Below are 22199 nucleotides of genomic sequence, written 5' to 3'. Positions count from 1 at the left end.
GCTGTTACCACTCAAGGAGACAAATTTCAACCACAGGTCTCTCTCTCCTTGTGACCTGTGGTTGGTTTCTTTTTAAAAATGTTTTTGTTTTCTGTTGGAGTATAGTATTTATTTTTATTTTGGGGTTTGCTTGGTCTTCGCTGCTGTGCATGGGCTTTCTCTAGCTGTGGTGAGCGGGGCCACTCTGCATGGTAGCACATGGGCTTCTCATTGCCGCGGCCTCTCCTGCTGTGGCACACAGGCTCCAGGAGTTGCAGCCCGTGGGCTCAATGGTTGTGGCTTGTGGCCCTGGAGTGCACAGGTTTCACAGCTGGGGCACACAGGCTCAGATGCGCCGCAGCGCATGGAATCTTCCCAGACCAGGGATTGAGCCTGTGTCTCCTGCATTGGCACTTGGACTCTCACCCACTGTACAACCAGGGAAGTCCTGGTTGGTTTCTTTTTTCTTTTTTAAAAAATTTAATTAATTAATTTATTTAACTTTTGGCCGTGCTGGGTCTTCATTGCTGCTCGGGCTTTTCACTAGTTGAGGAGAGCAGGGGCTCCTCTCGTTGCCATGCTTGAGCTTCACATTGTGGTGGCTTCTCTTGCTGCAGGGCACAGGCTTCAGTGCATGCAGGCTTCAGTAGTTGTGGCTTCCCGGCTCTAGAGCACAGGCTCAGGAGTTGTGACAGCTGAGTTTAGTTGCTCCGTGGCATATGGGAACTTCCTGGGTCAGATATCAAACCCATGTCTCCTGCAGTGGCAGGCAAGGTCTTTACCCCTGAGCAACCAGGGAAGCCTGCTTGGTTTCTTTTTAGTTTTCCAAGGGCAGACACCCCTCAGCATCATTCAGGCCACAGAACACAACCCCGTGACCACCACCTTTCCCCCAGTGACTACACAGTTCCATTTCCCAAGAGGAAAATAGATTCTTCCTGTTACCAACAGTTAACTCTATTCCCTATGAAGTGATCACCCTAGCAGGAAACTGTGCTTCTTTCTTGGGCTAGTCTTCTCATGAAGAGTCCTCCGCATGAGCTCTGAATGCTTCCAGTAGCTTCTTCAAGATGCGCACATTTCTGCCTACAAGGCTGTGTGTGTGTGTGTGTGTATGTGTGTGTGTGTGTGTGTGTGTGTGTGTGCGCGCTCAGTCAAGTCTGACTCTTTGCGACCCCATGGACTGTAGGCCATCAGACTCCTCTGTCTGTGGAATTTTCCAGGCAAGAATACTGGAGTGGGTTGCCATTTCCTTCTCCAGGGCATTGTCCCAACCCGGGTAACTTGGTAACTTGGAGACTGCAGCCATGAAATTAAAAGATGCTTTCTCCTTGGAAGAAAAGCTATGACAAACCTAGACAGCGTATTAAAAAGCAGAGACATTATTTTGCCTACAAAGGTCCGTGTAGTCAACCTACTGCTTATTTTGAGTGGTGGCCAGAAGAAGAGAAGGCTTGACAGTAGGTCCAGGCTGCTCAGGGCATGATGACCCCAGATAGAGCCCATCCACATTCCTTCCCCCCAAACTTCTTTGTCACCAATTTTCCAGTCATGTTCCTTCCGAGTCCCTGGCCATCCAGCCAAACCGATGCTCTGCGCCAGAAGATCCAGCAGATCCGGTGGTGCTTGAAGTGGGAGTGGCTGGTACGGAACTGCTGGGAGCCTTTGGCTGGCGCTTCTCGGGGAATCCCAGCACAGGCCTTTAGGAATTTGGGGCATGACCCTGACATCATCTGCAGATAACTCTTCTTCTTTTGAGAAACAGCTCTTGGCCTAATACTGGGCCTTAGTAGAGACTGAACACTTAACTTTGGGCCACCCGGTTACCATAAGATCTGAGCTGCCTCTCATGAACTGGGTGTTATCTGACCCTCCAAATCATAAAGTGAGTTGTGCACAGCAATATTTCATTCTCAACGTGGAGGTGATATATACGTGGTTGGGCCTTGAGGACAGAAGTAAGTTAACACAATGAAATGGCCCAGGTGCTGTGGTCCCCACTCCTGCTACACAGCCTTCTGTCTCCCAGCCGGCACCCGTGACCTCATCAGGAACTCTGTATGGTGCACTGATAGAAGGAGGGAAGTCTGGGGTCTGGTTTACAGAGGTTTCCACACAACATGGCAGGCCCCACCTGAAAGTGGATGGCTGCAGACTCTCTATACTACAGCCTCTCTCTGGGGCATCCCTGGAGGACAGTGTGAAGGGAAATCCTTCCAGTGGGCAGAACTCTGAGAGGTGCATGGGATTGTTCACTTTGCTTAGAAGGAGAAGTGGCCGGTGATGGATTGATTCATGGGCTGTGGCCAGTGGTTTGGCTGGATGGCCACGGACTTGGAAGGAACATGATTGGAAAATTGGTGACAAAGAAGTTTGGGGAGAAGGAATGTGGATGGGATCTCTCTAGCAACTTGCCTCTCCCATGCCCCTCTCAAACCACATGGCTCCTTTTGGTTCCCCAGACACTCTGCAGTTTATACTTGCCCGTCACCCCTTCTTGGAGAAGGAAATGGCAGCCCACTCCAGTACTCTTGCCTGGAAAATCCCATGGACGGAGAAGTCTTGTGGGCTACTGTCCATGGGGTCACAAAGAGTCAGACACGACTGAGCGACTTCACCTTTTCACCCCTTCTAGACCCCTAGATGAAGTGGCCTTCCCAGCTACTCTCTGGCTCCTTCCCGTTTATTGCCCTTGCGGCTCTCATCGGTCTATTCTTGCTTGTCTCTCCATGTGTGTCTGGTACCTGTACCCCTCAACACACACACACACTAGTATGCAGTCCTTGCAGGCTCAGCCTCATCCGCCCTGTTCATTGTGGTTTGTGCTCTTGCCTAGCAAATGTGGAAAGCACTTGATAAACATCGCCCAAATGGGTGAGTGGAGAACATGGTGATGCCATACAGAACTGGAGACAAACACTGGTGCAGATCAGAGGGGAAGTGCGTTAATGATTCCATTGGTCAGCCACACCATGGGATGCCTACTGGCTCGGACCTCAAATGGGCCCTTGAGAGCTTGCAGTGTAACTTTTGTATGAGAGCAAGTAGCACCAACCTGACATTTCAAATGAATACCCTGGTTGTATGAGCCATGTGCAGTTTTTATACTAATAATTATAACATGAATATTGAGTATTTACTATACACTTAGCTTTGACTGTGTAATAAGCAAACACAGAATCTCAGAGATGTTCAGCTCACGTCTGCAGGTCAGCTGAGTTTCTCCTGATTGGCGCGGAACTTGGCTGGGTCGGGCTTCTGCGGCAGGCTGGATCCAGATCTGTTTCATGGGATCCTTCTTATACTAGGTGGTTCCTTGAGCCAAGGCAAGATCACAAGAGGGCATGCTAGTCACACGGGTGTATTACAGGCCATTATTAGCAGCTCATTGGCCAAAGCAAATAACATACTCAAGTGTGAAGTCAAAGGCAGGGAAGAGTCCTCACACTCCCTGAAGCAATGACAAGGGTTTTGATGTCTAACTCTATAGTATACCATACTCCTGCAGTATATAGTATAATATTGTCTATATTAAATATAGTATGTAAGCACAGTATTACATATATATTGTATAATATACACAGACACATTATATAGTATATATAGTATACTATATGTTTATATTATGTAGTATACAGTAAATATACACTATAATATATAGTATATGTATAATATGCTGTATTGTAATATAGTACCTGATGTGAAGAACTGACTGATTGGAAAATACCCTGATGCTGGGAAAGATTGAAGGCAGGAGGAGAAGGGGGTGACAGAGGATGAGATGGTTGGATGGCATCACTGAGTTGATGGACATGAGTTTGAGCAAACTCAGGGAGTTGGTGATGGACCGGGAAGCCAGGCATGCTGCAGTGCATGGGGTCACAAAGAGTTGGACACGACTGAGCCACTGCACTGAACTGATACTACATATTGGGGCTTCCCCTGTGTCAGCGGTAAAGAGTCTTCCTGCAATGCAGGAGGTGTAGTTTCGATTCCTGGGTTGGGAAGATCCCCTGAAGGAGGGCATAGCAACCCACTGCAGTATTCCTGCCTGGAGAATCCCATGGACAGAGGACCCTGGCGGGCTACAGTCCATGGGGTCACAAAGAGTCAGACATGAGTCAAGCAACTGCACAAGCACGCACACATATTACATATTACATATACACATACAATACTGTGTGTATAGAATGCAGTATACTATAATGTGGCTTTCCTGGTGTCTCAGCAATAAAAAATCTGCCTGCAATGCAGGAGATGTGAGTTCAATTCTTGGGTCAGAAAGATCCTATGGAGAAAGAAATGGCAACCCATTTCAGTATTCTTGCCTGGGAAATCCCATAGACAGAGGAGCCTGGTGGACTAGGGTTCATGGGGTCACAAGAGTCGGACACAACTTAGTGACTAAATCACCACCACCCATACAATAACATATATACATATTATACTGTATTTACACATATTATATAAGCATACTGTTTGTACATACTATATATTATATGCATATAGTATGCTACAGTATGCTATATATTATATACATATATTTTTATATGTGTGTGCGTGTGTGTGTGTGCTAAGTTGCTTCAGTTGTGTCTAACTCTTTGTGACCTTAGAACTGTAGCCCACCAGACTCCTGTATCCACTGAATTCTCCAAGCAAGAATACTGGAGTGGGTTGCCATAGCCTCTTCCAGGGGATCTTCCCGACCCAGGGATCGAAACTGCATCTCCTGCAACTCCTGCATTGCAGGTGGATTTTTTTCCACTGAGCCACCAGGGAAGCCCTTATATATACTACAGACATGTACTATAATATAGTATTGTATATTATATATTTATATATATATATATATTATACTGTGTAATATAGTATGATACTATAATACATATAGTATATATAGTATAATCTATTATATTATTCATTATAGTATACTATATAAGTACATATTACATAGCATAATATAATAATAGCATATGTAGTGTAGTACACTATGGTATTATATATACAGTGTATATTGTACTATAGCACTAATAGTATATAATATGTATTTTTATATTATGTTATTTATAATATCATCCTACATGGTCTTATTATAATCCTCTTTTTGCAGATGAAGAAGCTGAGAATTGAAAGTTGAAGAGACTTGTCCAGGGTCACACAGTTAGAGGCAGAGCTGGAGTCTGGACCCAGGAAGTTAGACTCTAGAGCTTAATCACAGCCCCCTGCTGCCTTCCATTGTTTTGATAAAAGAAACAAAGTGCCTTCCGGTTGCACTGTGAGGAATGTTGCAGGCTGGTGTCCTTCCATCTCAAATTCAGTTTCTTCAACCTACTTCCCAGCACCCTAGGGTGTCCTTTGGTCTGATCTTTGTTTAATGCCGTGTTTCCTTCCTATTAAAATGTGCACACCTAAGGCTTTACCCCCTCAAGGTCTTCAACACCCTTGAGTGGCTCTAATAGCTCTAAGAGATCATTTTCTTCCATTTTCAAGACCCTCAAATCCAAAGGCTTGACAGTGTGGGAATTTTAGACTCCAAAGGGACTTGTGGTAGGTGGGAGGAGACAAGGAAGCTTTCTGGGATTCTTAAGTTGCTTTGAGATGGGAAGCTTACCTATGGGCCTGGAACACTTCTAACAGAGTCAAGATTTCCCTGGCACTTAGCTCCTGTTAATCTTGGGGAGAGAGAGAAAGCACCTGAGATTGAGAGGAAAGAGAGCAAGAACCCTCAAGATTGATGCTGTGGGTCATCATACATAGATATGCACTTACATAAAGGCATTCCATGCAGTGCAGAGGGCAAAGCTGCTGCCGACAATCTGCTTCAATTACGGTGGAACATTTCGATTCCATCATCTGCCACGTTCTCTAACCAGAGGTCTTTCAGCACAAGACAGGCTCGTGGGAAAGGGATCTGTGTGAGGGCTTAATGCCATGCCCTGTTCTGTGTGTATCTGTGTTTGTGTGTTTGTAGAAAAATTCAATACTTAATTGTATGCTTGGCCTGCTCACCACTAATTTCTAAAAGAGACATTCCAAAGCCTTGGTTAGGTTCACTCATATCTCATAAAAGCCATAACTTGACTGCGGGTACCCCAGAACTAATCCTGCCTGGAGACAGGGGCAGCAGTCACCTGGGAGAGTTGATGTTCTGGAAGACCCATCGTGCTGAGAATTATCGGTCACCTCTCCAACATCCGTTCGCCTTCCTCCTTCCTAAATGCATCCCGAATTTCCTAGCATGTGGTTTGCAGATTGGTTGAAGGCAATTGCCCAGTTCTTTTTTGGTTGAAGGCAGTTGGCCTAATTCCTGCTACAGTGAATTGGTTCAGGAGTGGGAATGTGATGTGAGTAGCTTCAACAAGAGGAAGCCCAGGAATTCTTTCAAGGTTGTGGAGAAGAGAAAGTCTCTTTCCCTTGAGATATAAATGAGGAAGATGAGCCCTATTAGCTCTCTTGTGACCATGAGAGGAGTCGGCTTTAGGATGAAGATGATTCTAAGAAAGGTCCACAGAAAGTTGGGAAGGAAATGGATACTGGGCAACATTGTTCAGTCACTGGGTCAGACCATACCTGAAGCCTGTTCTACCTCCAAGAACTTCAGTTCCCTATAAAGCTTGAGCCTGAGTAGGGTTTCCTGTTACTTGAAGTGAACATAACCTGCACTGCTACACCCACCCAGCCAAAGTGTTGTCCTTTCCTGGTCTGCTATGTGACTGGAAACACCTGCTAATAAAATTGTGCTACCCAAATTACTTCAGGAAACATTTCTCTGGAATTCCCACTCATCCCAGGAAGAGTTCCTAATCTTGTAGAGGAGACAGATGCGTCATGGCACAACAGGATGGCACAGTCAGTCCTGAGATGTAGCTTGGACATGTGTGCACAGATTGACAGGGACTCCAGAGCCTGATTGCAATTTCATGCTGCTTACCATCATTTCAATAAGAGAAGCCAAGTGCCTCCTAATTGGGATATAGGCTCTGCCCAGAGGATTGTGGGGAGGTTTTAACAAACAACATTTATGAGAATGTCATCACCAACCAAGCACTATTCTAGGTAGTAGAGATAGTGTGGTCAGTCTCAGTCAGCTTGGGCTGCTGTAACAAAATACGGTCAACTGGGTGGCTTATACAACAAGCATTATTTCTGACAGTTCTGGAGACTGGAGAGTCCAAGATCAGGGTGGTGGTTCATTTTTCCCCTGGTGAGGGTTCTCTTGCAGATGGCTTCCTTTTCCTGTGTCCTCACGTTGTGGAGAGAAAGAGCAAGCTCTGTGGCTTCTTCTTATAAGGACACTAATCTCTTTATGGGGACCCCACCCTAAGACCTCATGTAAACCAGTTACAAAAGGTCCCATCTCCAAATATCATCACACTGAGGGTTAAGGCTTCAACATATGAATGTGGGGGCAGGAGTAGTGTGGGGACACACACACTCAGTTCATAACATGCGTTAAGCAAAACAGAGCCCCTACCTTCATGGGTCTTACATTCTGGTGAAGGAGGCAGACAGTGAACACACTAGCAATATACAGTGAATGATGGTAGAGAATGAAAATAAAGAAGAAAATAAAGCAAGGTAGGTAGAGAGTAGCAGGTGCAGAGGGAAGATCTGTGTTACACGGTGATGGTGGAGAAAAGACCTGGGAGGAAGTGAAAGGGTGAAGCCTGGAGCCAGGAGCAGGGAGGGTGCTTCAGGCAGAGAGAATAGCAGGGACAGCGGCCCAGAGCTGGAACAAGGCCAGAAGGCTAGAGCAGAGGGAGTGGGGCCAGAGGGCTGGAGATGAGGTCAGAGGGTTAGTGGGGACCATATCCTAGGTCTTCTAGGCCATGGTAAGGACCTGATTTCGCTATGATCAGATGGAGGGCCCGTTGAGGGTTTAAAGCACAACATAATTAGATTGCCAGGAGAAATATCCAGAACCTCAGATATGCAGATGACACCACCCTAATGGCAGGAAACGAAGAGGAACTAAAGAACCTCTTGTTGAAGGTGAAAGAGGAGAGTGAAAAAGTTGGCTTAAAACTCAACATTGAAAAAACTAAGATCGTGGCATCCCATCCTATCACTTCATGGCAAATAGATGGGGAAAAAAATAGAAACAGTGGCAGATTTTATTTTCTTGAGCTCAAAAATCACTGTGGGCAGTGATTGCAGCCATGAAATTAAAAGATGCTTGCTCCTTGGAAGGAAAGGTATGATAAACCTAGACAGTGTATTAGAAAGCAGAGACATCACTTTTCTGACAGAGGTCCATATAGTTAAAGCTATGGTTTTTCCAGTAGTCATGTACAAAAGTGAGAGTTGGACTATAAAGAAGGCTGAGAATCGAAGAATTGATGCTTTTGAATTGTGGTGCTGGAGAAGACTATTGAGAGTTCCTTGGACAGCACAGAGATCAAACCAGTCAATCCTAAAGGATATCAACTCTAAATATTCATTGAAAGGACTGATGCTGAAGCGCCAATACTTTGGCCCCCTGATGCAAAGAGCTGACTCATTGGAAAGGACCCTACTGCTGGGAAAGATTGAAGGCAGGAGGAGAAAGAGGTGACAGAGGTTGAGAGCATCACTGACTCAATGGACATGGGTTTGAGCAATCTCCAATAGACAGTGAAGGACAGGGAAGCCTGGCATGCTGCAGTCCATGGGATTGCAAAGAGTCAGACACAACTTAGGGACAGAACAATAACATGATTTTATATATGGTTTTAAAGACCCCGACTGGTTGCTGTATGGATAACCAACTCTAGATATATCTATATCCTCACGCCTAAAACCCGTGAATGTGACCTTACTTAGAAAAAGGGTCTTTGCAGGTGTAATTAAGTTGAGGAACTTGAGATGAGATCATTATAGATTATTTGGGTGGGACCTATTTCAATCCAACACAAATGTCCTGTAAGAGAAAGAAGAAGAGAAAACATAGACCCAGAGGAAAAGGCCACGTGCAAACAAAGGCAGGAATTAGAGTGCTGCAGCCACAAGCCAAGGGATGCTCGAAGCCAGTGGAAGCCAGACAGAGCAAGGAAGGAGTCTCTCCTAGAGCCCCTGGAGGAAGCATGACCTTGCTGAGACCTCAGTTTTGCACTTCTGGCTTCCAGAGCTAGGAGATAATAAATGCTTGTGGTTTAAGCCACCAAGTTTGAGGAAATTTGCTACAGCTGTTCCAGGAAATGAATTTGAGAGGTGAGGGTAGAGCAGGGCATCTGGAAGAAGTCTATTGCCGTAGTCCAGGTGAAACACGATGCTGCCTTGGCTTGTGATGGGAGCAGCGAAGGGCCAGAGGTTGTCCTGTTGTGAAGATAGGCTGGTTGTGGCTTAAGTAACTGTAGGATGAAAAGGACATCTTCAGAAGAGGTGACTGGGAGAATCAGGTTAATGTGTGTGGGAAGACCAGGGGCTGAAGATGCCTATTTGATGCCACTCAGGTGGCAATGTCAAGTAGTTAGTTAGATGTATATGAGCTTGTCACCTGCAATGGAAATAGGAATCTGAGAGTCTTGGACATATGAAAAAAAAATGAAGTGAAAACATTAGTCGCTCAGTATGTCCAACTCTTTGCAACCCCATGGACTGTGGCCAGCCAGGCGCTTCTGTCCATGGAATTCTCCAGGCAAGAATACTGAAGCGAGTAGCCATTCCCTTCTCCAGGGGATCTTCCCAACCCAGGGATCAAATGTGGGTCTCCTGCATTGCAGGCGATTTCTTTACCATCTGAGCCACCAGGGGAGCCCGTATTGGTGGTGCTTAAAGCCAAGAGCCTGGATGCTTGCTTCAAGGAGTGAGAGTAGACATAGGAGAAGAGCTCTTAGACAGACTATGTTACCAGGGAGGCTGGGGTGGGGGGTGGGGTGGGTTGTGGGAAGGAACTGAGGAAGGGGCTGGGAAGGAACTGCTGGAGAGGTGGGAAGAAAGCCTGGGTGAACATGGCATCCCAGAAGCCAAGTAAAGAAAGTGCATGTCCATTAAGACAAGTCGGATATAATTTCATCGTTCAGTAATCAAGATAAAAATTGTATTCCTCAGGAATTGTGGTTTACACCACCTCTTCCTCCCATCCCTGAGGACACGAGGAAATGTATCATGTCTACCATGTCAGCCATCCAGCTATGATATATTACACAGGTTGAGGCCATAGACCTTCCAGGGTCGACATGGACTGGGAGATGAGGGGCACACGTGGAGTGTTTATAAGACGATGAAAATAGGGACTTCTTTGGTGGTCCAGAGGCTAAGACTCCAGGCTCCCAAGGCAGGGGGCCTGAGTTCAATCCCTGATCAGGCAACTAGGTCCCACATGCCGCAACTAAGAGTTCACACACCACAACTGAAAGATCCAGAGTGCCACAATGAGCTGGAAGATTCTGGGTGCCAGAACTGAGACCCCGTTTATCAAATAGATAAATTAATACTTTTAAAAGGTGACTGAAATAAGAATGATAACTCTTTGAAGAATGGGTTTTGACTACTTGTTCATATAATCCAGTTACTGAGCAACACATTTTTGGAAGTGTTTGATTCTTTTCGGATCACGCTGTAATTTAAGAGAAGGGCATGCCATCTGTGTCAATACTGCTGGAGGTCAAAGCAATGAGGGCTGGGTATTGACTGCTGGATTGAGCACCATGGGGATCTTTGAGGGGTTTGGAAGGATCCATTTCCCAGCGGGTGGGTGAGGCTGAGAGCTTGACTTGGGTGGATTTAAGAAAGAATGAAAGGAGAGAAACTAGCCATTTTTAGTTTAGTTTTAGAAAATCTACTCTATGAAGGAAAACAAAGACATATGGAGGTAGATGGAGGGGGAGGTGAGGGTCAAAGTGGTTAAAAAGCATTTTTTAGAGAGAAGAAGGAACAGCATGTTTGTAAGAAGATGGAGAAGATTCAGCAGAGAGGGGAGTCCCGGGCACAGAGAAGTCAAGGTGGTGTCGGGGAGGAATTCACTGCTGTTATAATGCCTCAGCGCGTGTGAGAGGTGATGGCCTCCAGGGCCTGGGGAGGGGCTTTGCAAAGAGCCCACTCATGACAGGAGGAAGGTGGGGAGATGGGACAAATGCAGGTGGGTGAGTAGATCTAATGGGGTTTGCAGGTGGAAGTCTTCTCCTGACTACTGTTTTCTCATGGAGGAATGAAAGCAAGGTTATCAGTTGAGAGTGAGCAAGGGGGAGGAAGTGTTGGAAGTTTGAGGAGAAGGAGTGGAGAATAGTCCGCAGGTTGGGGAGGGGGACTAGTCGGGAAATGTGGGACTACTGAGCAAGGACAAGGAGTATTTGAGATTGTGAGTCCATTAGCACAGCGGGGTATGTTTCTCCAGCCAAGTTCAGCTGTTAGGAGCAGGCACAGAGACGGCAGGAGGTTGGGTTTCATTAAGGTTGGGTTTGTTACTTTTTGGGGCAGGAAGAAGGGACTGTGGGACTGAGGGTGACTGAAAAGGAGTCATGACCCTGGAATCCAACCAGGCAGGGTGGGCAGGTTCTCTTGGCACTTGGGGTCACTGACAGAAGTGCTGATGGGTTTTTAAGATGATTAGAGTTGGGTTCATAGAGAGTGTAAACTGGAAAGATGAGAGTGGCTGTGGGTGGAGTGTTTGAGATTCTCAGGAGAGTGGAGTGCATCGTGTGTTAAGCCTATCCTAACAAAATGCCACAGGCTGGGTGGATTCACATCAGAAAGTTCTCAGAGCTCTAGAGGCTGGGAAGTCCTCGATCAAAGTGCTGGTGAGGTGGATTTCATTCTGCGGCCTCTTCTCTTGGCTGGTAGGGGACTTTCATCTTGTGTGTTCACACGACCTCTTTGTCCTGCTGGGGGATGGAGAGAGAGAAGGCAAGTTCTCTGGTGTCAATTCTTATAAGGACACTAATCCCATTAAGAAGGCCCCACCCTCATGACCTCAATTAATCCTAATTACCTCCCTAAGAACCTGTCTCCAAATACCATCCCATTGGGTCTTAGGACTTCAGCATATGAATTTTGAACATTTAGTCCATAATGTGCAATTATTGTCAATGACAAGGTCTAAGCCTCTTAAGATTTTAGGATGGAGAACGGGATAAGGAACTAAGGAGACTAGGAACTAAGGGAAGCGTATGGGAAGAATTGTCTTCATGGAACTAAAATTGCTGTTATGACAGGAGTGGTTTTTGGAAATAGAGGCAGTGAGACTGGTGCTAAAATCTTTATGGAACAGGGTTTGGTGGGGGATGCTGCTGTCTCTGGGGGCAAGTGGGGTAGAGTGTTTAAGAAACTGGATTATAGTGCCTGTCCCTGAGTTTGAACCTTTTCTGTGTGATCTTTGGCAAACTGTTCAGCCTGGGTCTCTTCTTCCTCATCTGTAAAATGAGGCTGATTATCATACCTACTTCATGGATTTTTTAGAGGTTTAAGTGAATTAATAAATGTAAAGCACCAATGGGTTTGGGCAGGGAGGGACTGGTGGTCTAGTGGTATGAGCTTTTTTTAGGGAGAGGTAAAGGCCTGAACATGGCAAGGAGGGTGCCTTCTCCATATCTGGGCCAGGAACACGTGAAGTTTGGAAAAGAGAAGAGCCATCTTTGAGCAGATGGCAGAGGTAGCAGTTTTCAGGAGAGAACTGGGTTTTGGTTAAGGACACAGTGAAGGGAAGGGGATGAAAATAGAGAATTGTTCTGAGAATCACTGGTGACAGCCACAGGACCCAAGGCTAGGAGACTGAAGAGGTCATAAGCTGGGTCACCGCAGGCCGTACAAAGCTCTTTGGGGGGGAAAGACTAGGTAATGGGGGATGGCTCAGAGTCATGGGCTTTGGGTGGTGGCTGAGGCATGGTGGACTTGGTCTTGAAGATTCCTTGCCCTGTGTTGTGATGAAGAGTGCTGGTATGTGTGTGCAGTAATGTCAGGAGTGGGGTGGGAGGAATGTGGCTGCCTTGCCAAGACTATGGGTCCCTGCTGTGAAGCTGAGCAAAGAGTGAGCGTGTCTCTGGTTCCCTGGGGATGGACAGGGATGGGAGGGACCAGAGCTGGGGCTGCTGCACTGACGGGGGCCCAGCTTGTGAAAGGCCTCAGATGCATTTGTTACAATGCAGACCTTTAGCCTGAGAGTCAAGTCTATGCTTTCTGAAGATCACTGAGGATGTGGGTGGATGATAGATGATGGAACAGAAAAAAATTCATCCTCATCAATGGGACCAGTTACGGGGCTGCTGCAATGGACTCAGCACAGTTAACAAAGACCAGCAATCAGTGGGTGGAAGTGACAGGAGGATGGAGGGTGGGAGAGCAGATCTGAAAGAACTGAACAAATTTCTGAGCAAACCAGGGCCCAGTAGGGTCATTGGAACCCAAAGTCGCTGGTTGGAGGCTGAAAAGTAGGCAAGGAATGGTGCCCCATCATTAAGTCAATAAGTTGCCTTTTTTGTTTTTTAGAAGAAATATAGGATAATTTTATTATTGAATAAGGACTATACTAGAATGTAATCTACACTATAGGCAGTTTACTAAGAGATTGCAAAGACAGAAAGAAATGTCACCCTTTCATATAGACAAGCAGACACAACCCATTACATATGTGTTCTCAAGATTAATAATAACTAGTCTTAAAGAAGTCTTGAGAGTACTATTTATCGCACATAGTTCAAATTAAATTTATTTGGTAATTGGAGTGACCATGTGTAGTAGATAATTGGCTTTTTGCATTTTAAAGAGATACTTCCCATGTCCTTGAGAATGTCAACCCCTGATGGGAAACCTCATAAATTGCCATTTTGGGGGTGGGGTGTGTTTTTGGACTATAATTGCTTTACAATCTTGTATCCGTTTCTTCTGTACAACAAAGTGAATCTGCCAGATGCATACATATATTCCCACTCCCGCCCACCCACTCCTGCATCCCATCCTCTATGTCATCACAGGACACCAGGCCAAGCTCTCAGTGCTATACAGCCGCTTCCCATGGTGGTATCTATATGGGACTTCCTAGGTGGCTCAGTGGGTAAAGAATCTGCCTGCAATGCAGGAGACACAGGGAATAAGGGTTCAATCCCTGAGTCAGGAAGGTCCCCTGGAGGAGGTATGGCAACCCACTCTGGTATTCTTGCCTGGAGAATCCCCTGGACAGAGGAGCCTGGTGGGCTACAGTCCATGGGGTCCCAAAGAGTTGAACACGACTGAAGTGATGAGCATGCACACAGGCACAGTGTGTATATGTCAATGTTAATCTCCCAATCAATCCTACTCTCCTCCCCCACTGTGTCCACATGTCTATCCTCTATGTATAAGTTGCCATTCTTAATGATTCACCTGAGTTTTCCAGAGCCTTAGTTTTCCTAAATGTTCCATTAGCATGAGAGGAATATACCCAATTTCCCTTGCTATTTCAGCAATGGGGAGTGAGCACATGGGCTATTGCTATGCATTTGAGCACTTTCATGAAGAATGCCTTCTGTTTGCTTCAGTTCAGTTCAGTTCAGTTGCTCAGTCGTGTCCGACTCTTTGTGACCCCATGAACCACAGCATGCCAGGCCTCCCTGTCCGTCACCAACTCCCTGAGTCCACCCAAACCCATGTCCATCGAGTCGATGATGCCATCCAGCCATCTCATCCTCTGTCGTCCCCTTCTCCTCCTGCCCCCAATCTTTCCCAGCATCAGGATCTTTTCCAATGAGTCAACTCTTCGCATGAGGTGGCCAAAGTATTGGAGTTTCAGCTTCAACATCAGTCCTTCCAACGAACACCCAGGACTCATCTCCTTTAGGATGGACTGATTGGATCTCCTTTCAGTCCAAGGGACTCTCAAGAGTCTTCTCCAACACCACAGTTCAAAAGCATCAATTCTTCAGTGCTCAGCTTTCTTTATAGTACAACTCTCACATCCATACATGACCACTGGAAAAACCATAGCCTTGACTAGATGGACCTTTGTTGGCAAAGTAATGTCTCTGCTTTTTAATATGCTATCTAGGTTGGTCATAACTTTCCTTCCAAGGAGTAAGTGACTTTTAATTTCATAGCTGTAATCACCATCTGCAGTGATTTTGGAGCCCAGAAAAATAAAGTCTGCCACTGTTTCCACTGTTTCCCCATCTATTTGCCATGAAGTGATGGGACCGGATGTCGTGATCTTAGTTTTCTGAATGTTGAGCTTTAAGCCAACTTTTTCACTGTCCTCTTTCACTTTCATCAAGAGGCTCTTTAGTTCCTCTCCACTTTCTGCCATAAGGGTGGTATCATCCGCATATCTGAGGTTATTGATATTTCTCCCGGCAATCTTGATTCCAGCTTGTGCTTCAACCAGCCCAGCATTTCTCATGATGTACTCTGCATATAAGTTAAATAAGCAGGGTGACAATATACAGCCTTGACAAACTCCTTTTCCTATTTGGAACCAGTCTGTTGTTCCATGTCCAGTTCTAACTGTTGCTTCCTGACCTGCATACAGGTTTCTCAAGAGACAGGTCAGATGGTCTGGTATCAGATAGAAGCACTTTCATGTCTGTTATCTCTTTTAATGTTCATGGCTTCGTCCGTCAGTAAAAGCGGATGATGATGGTGACAAAGAAGATGGTATAAAGGCAGCTAACATATGTTGTGTGCTCCATAAGGACTGGTCTCTGTACTAAGCATTTGCCAATGTGGTCTTATTTGATTCTCACAGCCATCCGTCAAGGCACATAATATTACTATTTCCATTTTAGAGATGAGAAAAGTGAGGCATGGAGAGGTTAAATAAATTTCCTGAGGTTGTGCATTTAGTAAGGTCCTGGAACTGGGTTTGGACTCAGACAGTAAGTGGACGCTGCAGTCAGTGAACCCCTCTGCTCTGTATGAAGAGTAAGAGTGTCACCATTCTCACGTTAGATGAAGACTTCACAGGGCTTCATCCGGCCCAGTGGTTTTGTAAATAAAGTTTTATTGGAATCCAGCCAGTCCCTTTCACTTATGTATTATCTGTGGCTGGCGTTCACACTACAGATGGCAGAGTTGAGTAGTGATGACAGACACTGCCTGACCCACAAAGCCTAAAAGATTTACCATCTGGCCCTTTACTGCAAGTTCGCTGAGCTCCACTCTAGACTATTTTTATTATTTGTCTATTTCTTCTTCCTACCTGTTTATTTCTTTTCCTACCAGCTATAAAATACTATATAAAGCATAAACATAAAGGAAGATTATTCTTAATGTAGTATCCTGTTTTCATGGGCATTTTACCAGTGCCAAGTTGAGAAGGAAAGAACAGTTAAGGTGTCATCAGCTGAGTTTTTGATGAGGTACACTCTGAAAGTAATGACAAGGATAAAAAGTGACACCAGATTCTCATAAAATATTTATGATATACCTTCTATGTTGTGCTTCCCATGCGGTGCAGTGGTAAACAATCTGCTTGCTAGTGCAGGAGACTCAAGAGACATGGGTTTGATGCCTGGGTCAGAAAGGGTCCCTGAAGTAGGAAATGGCAACCCACTCCAGTATTCTTGCCTGGAAAATTCCATGGACACAGGAGCCTGGTGGGAAACACTCATGGGTCACAAAGAGTTGAACATGGCTGAACACGTATGCCTACAATGTTTTAGGCACTATTTAAATGTTGGGATTTTCTCCATCTGTAAAGTGAAGGGGTTGAAATGAGAGGATTTAGTTTAAGGTCTGTTCCATCTGTAACCCATTTTAAGCCATCCGTTTTAAAACCTCCTGCTTCTAAGCAGATATAATGTGTACACAAGTGGTATACACCATCAAATTTGCCCAGGGTAGGGCCCTCCTTTTTAGAGATCAGCTGCATAACGTTGGCTCATACCACAAACATACAGGTACTGGGTCTTAAGAAATGTATTTTCTCTCTTCTAGCCACTGCAAGGGGAGAGAAGGAGCCTTGCATTCTTTCTTGATTTGTTTAGCAAGACCAAGCACAACTAAAGGTTGCCAGCAACCGTTGGGCATCCTGTGTTGAGACTCTGCAGAGTTGAGTTGTAATGTCACCTCCTGGCCACTAGAGGACTTCATTCTATTTAAGCAGAGGAAGACTTGTTCAGGGCCTTTCTGCACTGGAAGAGGTTTGCTTATCTGCCCTTCACTTAATTCACCAGAGGCCTTATATGTGGATACTTCATGAGCTATAAAGCATCAGAGGATATTTAGGGCAGACAGCCATTCAGTGCTGAATTGCTAAGGAGTTCACCTCCAGCCTGCATGTTATGAGATAGCTCTAGAGTTAAGAAGGTCTTTACTATTTTGAGCACAAATCCATCTCTTTGCAGCTTCTGCCAGCTGGACTTCTTAACAACATGAGGTTTGTCCTGGTTATACACCACAGTCCCTTAAAGATGCTCCCCAGTGGATAAGGCACAACAAAATGGCTTGTATTTAACATAACACATAGCAGTTACAGTGTATGTTAGCTACTGTGCTAAGTGCTTTACAAATATTAACTTAATTCTCAAAACCACCCTATGAGAGAGGTGCTCTTACTAGCCCCATTTTACAGATAAGGAACCTGAGATACAGAATAGTTTAGGACTTCACTGAGAGTCATGCAGCTATGAAGGGGCAGGGCTAAGATTTTTTCTTAAACTTTTCATTCTATATTGGAGTATATGGCTCAGACAGTAAAGATCCTGTCTGCCATTCATGAGACCTAGCTTCGATACCTGGTTCAGGAAGACCTCCTGGAGAAGGGAAAGGCTACTCTAGTATTCTTACCTGGAGAATTCCATGGACAGAGGAGCCTGGTGGGCTACAGACCATGTGGTTGCAAAGAGTCTGACATGGCTGAGCAACTAACAGTATAGCCAATTAACAATGCTGTGATAGTTTCAGGTGGACAGCAAAGGGACTCAGCTGTACATATACATGTGTCCATTCTCCCCCAGACTCTTCTCCCATCCAGACTGTAGGGCTCAGAGTTGAACCCAGGCAATGAAACTCCAGAGCTCATATTTTTAACTAGCATACTCCGCTGCCTCATAGGAGAGGAGCCAGATAAACAATGACATATTTTAAAAAACATTTCAACCTATTTTTTCATTGTAAGTACATCACAGGAAATTTCGAAAATCAAAAGAAACAAGTCACCCATAATTGTACCACAGCACCGCAATCACAGTGATCAGTCTTTTGTTTTTGCTTTCTTTTTTTTATGTGTATGTGTATTGTTTTCATATCTCTGTACATGCAATTTTTATTCTGCTTTTCTCCCTAACATGTAATGTTTTAGTGTCATTTCATAATTTTCATAACCACTATTTTAAATATTGTAAGAATGTATGTATGTGCTGATGTAATGGAGTTCTAGGGGAGCTTGTAGAAAAAAATGTCCACAGAAGGGAGGGAATGATACAAACCATCAAGGCAAGGATGCAAAATGCCCAGGGGACCTCTGGCCTCACACAACTGTAGCAAAAGGCCACTGTGCTGACACGTCATGTCAGTGGCACTGAGCAAGGAGCTGGCAGCTAGTGACGCAGTGCCTCATGGCATTTGGAAACTAAAAACAGATCTGTAAGGTGACGGCTTGTGGTCAGGGCTCTGTAGGGGTGAAGCAGGGCTTATATTCACTGTAGCATCTTGTACTAGCGCGGATTCAGAGAAGACCTGTGTTCTGATTCCAGCTCTGTTAGCTGTGTTACCTTAGACACTTCAGTTTGCTTCTCTGGGTATCAGTTTCCTTAACTATTCACGGGTACAGGAACAGTTCTCATGAAGGGTATTGAGAAAAATGATCTGTTGGGTCAGTGAGGGATGACCGCAAGTGATAGCAGACCTGATTTGTAGTGGATCAAACAGTAAAGACTTTTAATTAGTTCACATAACAAGAAGTTTGGAGGTGAGTTTCCAAAGCTCGCACAAGGGCTCAACAATGTCATCAAGGAGCCCAGACTATTCTCTCTTTGCAAGCCACCGTCCTTAGAGCATTGGTTGTATTTCTTGCTTTCGAGTACAGTCATTTCAATGACTGGATCCTTGGTGGAGCGATATTGACCTTTCCTTATAGAAGTCCAGTTTTGGGGAGATGCTCTTGCTCTGTCTGCCCAGTAGGAAGGGCCCCATATCCTTTTGTTCCACTCTTTGCATGGATGAGGAAGTTTTTCTGTGAAGGAGTCCCCTACCACATGTTGAAAACCCCTTCCAACACCATTGTCTCAGTCTGCTCTGTTTGCTGTAACAAAATACTGCAGACTGCGTGACTTAAACAACAAACACATATTTCTTGCATGTCTAGAGGCTGGAAAGTCCAAGATCAAGGTGCTGGCAAATTCAGTTCTTAGGCTGTCTTCCTGGCTTGCAGACAGCTGCCTTCTTGCTGTGCCCTTACAGCCAGAAAGAGAAAGAGAAAGGAAGAGAAAGAGAGTTCTGGTCTCCCATCATGGGGATTCCACTCTGGTGACCTCATTTAAACGTAATTACTTTAAAAAGAATCCACCCTTGAATACTATCCCATTGGGGGTTAGAGGCTCAACATATAGATTTTTTTGTAGGAGGGGGACATATACATTTAGTTTGTGACACCAGTCTACTCTGTCTTCACTATATCCTGGGACCATGTGCGATGACTTCTGCAGCTTTGTCAAGGCTGTAGATTCCTGGACTTTCTCAGATTGTCCTTCTCTGCAGAAAATGCATTCCTTCCCATTGAATCTGCAGGCAGAATATTTGTACTTTTAAACCGCTTGTCACAAGTGTTGCTTATTACATTGTGTGCTTGTTGAAGGCTGGTTTTATCTGCTAGCCTGTAAGCCCTTTGAAGTCAGAAACAATGTCTGTTTTGTCCACTGTTCTCTTCCAGAGCCTAGCATAGTGTATGGCATATAGCAGGTATTCAGTAGACATCTACTGAGTGAGTGAATCAGAGTCTTCCACTGCCTCAGCTCTTATTAGTATTTCTGCATGCATTTGTGGCTGTCACAGAATCTATGTTTCCTGAGTCCCAGTGACTTATTTGTACAAGTCCTCTCCCTGACCAATAAAGACTTATTTCAGAAGCCACTCCATAATCTTATGGACTTCCCAGGTGGCTCAGTGGGTAAAGAACCCGCCTGCAATACTGGACTTGAAAGAGATGTGGGATCTATCCCTGCGTCAGGAAGATCCCCTGGAGGAGGGCATGGCAATCCACTTCAGTATTCTTGCCTAAAGAATCCTGTAGACAGAGGAGTCTGATGGGCTACAGTCCATAGGCTTGCAAAGAGTCAGACCCGACTGAAGTGACTTAGCATGCATGCATGCACAGTCTCATGGTGGGTGGTGACAGAGTCCATAGCAGATGCTATTGACACTTGTTCTACACCCACCTGGGCTATTTGACTTCACCTGTAGCTGAGGTCGACCGATCTAGTACATTGACAGGTCCTATCTGCAGCTATCTGGGGCTATATCTAGGGGATGTTGATGCCTCCAGGGGAAAACCTCAGCCAGTTGGGGATGAGAGTGGTTGAGTAAATGCCCCAGGCTGCCCATCCTCCAATGGAACTAGTCTGAGGCATGTTGCACATGGATTTTGAAGAATGTCCAGCAGGAGTTAGCTCTGTTTGTTTGAACGCATCTCACCCATCACTGCCTATTCTCCCTTCCTTGTCCACTGCTCATTCAATTTTCTGAATATCTCTCTTGTTCCTCAGATCCTCTGATGTTGCTCTTTGGTATGTCCCAGCACCTCACACATCATCTTTCATGATCAGAGTAGGTTCTCAAGAACTACTTGTCAAATGAGGAAATCTTTGTAAAGTGTCAAGTATCAGATACGAGCCTGATGGAATTGATGCAAAGATAAAGCACGTCCTGAATCACTTAGGAATAGCATCAGATGAGACCATGTTGTCGGGTTGGTAAACTTCTCTCCTTTGGTTCTTGCCTTGGCATAACAAAGATTTGTAACCACGGACCACTTGTAGCTCAAACAGGCAGGATTTTATTAAGCAAGCAGCAGGCCGTATTCATAATGACAAACTAGTTACAGCTCAGTTACAGCTTAAGTGGAAAGCAGGCAGTGGGCAACAGGCTCCCAAGACAAGGGCAGGCCAACACTGAAAGCTGCCCTGAGTCTTCTTGGCTTCCCTTTTTATGCTTTTTGTCTCCTCCCCCTGGAGTCTGATTGGTTATACCCGGGACCAGAAGTTCTCACTTAGGTCCTCGACTTCCCCTTTTATGGGTCTCTTCTTTTTTTTTCTTTCTCCCGCTGCTTGCTCCTTGGAAGAAAAGATATGACAAACCTAGAGAGTGTACTAAAAAGTAGATACGTTACTTGGCCAGCAAAGTCCTGTATAGTCAAAGCTATGGTTTTTCCAGTAGTCATGTATGGATGTGAGAGTTGGACTGTAAAGAAGGATGACCACCAAAGAATTGATGCTTTTGAACTGTGTTGTTGGAGAAGACTCTTGTGAGTCCCTTGGACTGCAAGGAGAGCCAACCAGTCCATCCTAAAGGAGATCAGTCCTGGGTGTTCATTGGAAGGACTGATGTTGAAGCTGAAACTGCAATACTTTGGCCACCTGATGCGAAGAGCTGACTCATTTGAAAAGATCTTGATGCTGGGAAAGATTGAGGGCAGGAGGAGAAGGGGACGACAGAGGATGAGATGGTTGGATGTCATCACTGACTCAATGGACATGAGTTTGGGTAGGCTCCAGAAGTTGGTGTTGGACAGGGAGGCTTGGTGTGCTGTAGCTCATGGGGTCACAAAGAGTCGGACATGACTGAGCGACTGAACTATCTAGCTAAACTCTCAAAGCAACCCTGTGAAATAGACACTGTTCCTGTTCTCATTTTTTTCATAGAAAGTATTTTATTTTATTTTTAAATTGAAATATAGTTGCTTTACACTGCTGTGTCTGTTTTGCAGTTCAGAAGGCCCACTTGACTTCATATTCCAGGATGTCTGGCTCTAGGTGAGTGATCACACCATTGTGATTATCTGGGTCATGAAGATTTTTTTTTTTGTATATTTCTTCTATGTATTCTTACCACCTCTTCTTAATATCTTCTGCTTCTGTTAGGTCCATACCATTTCTGTCCTTTACTGAACCCATCTTTGCATGAAATGTTCCCTTGGTATCTCTAATTTTCTTGAAGAGATCTCTAGACTTTCCTATTCTATTGGTTTCCTCTATTTCTTTGCACTGAGGAAGGCTTTCTTATCTCTCCTTGCTATTCTTTGGAACTCTGCATTCAAATGGGTATATCTCTCCTTTTCTCCTTTGCCTTTTGCTTCTCTTCTATTTGCAGCTATTTGTAAGGCCTCCTCAGACAACCATTTT

At 45.1% G+C, this 22199-nt stretch overlaps 1 long non-coding RNA gene across 1 annotated transcript in view; it reads left to right on the top strand.

Moving 5' to 3' along the window:
• LOC145518726 (uncharacterized) overlaps window positions 1-22199 on the top strand; it is a 199435-nt gene that overhangs the window by 109519 nt on the left and 67717 nt on the right. The window contains exon 3 of the long non-coding RNA XR_014063224.1: window positions 21785-21830. This is a non-coding gene — a long non-coding RNA (uncharacterized LOC145518726). The remainder of the gene's footprint in view (window positions 1-21784; window positions 21831-22199) is intronic.

The sequence above is a fragment of the Giraffa tippelskirchi genome, chromosome 8 (genome assembly GCF_054371585.1).
Source record: "Giraffa tippelskirchi isolate mGirTip1 chromosome 8, T2T-mGirTip1v1.2.pri, whole genome shotgun sequence".
Taxonomy (NCBI): Eukaryota; Metazoa; Chordata; class Mammalia; order Artiodactyla; family Giraffidae; genus Giraffa; species Giraffa tippelskirchi.
The sequence above is the reverse complement of the archived record's forward strand: the minus strand, read 5'-3'. Positions and strand labels throughout refer to the sequence as shown.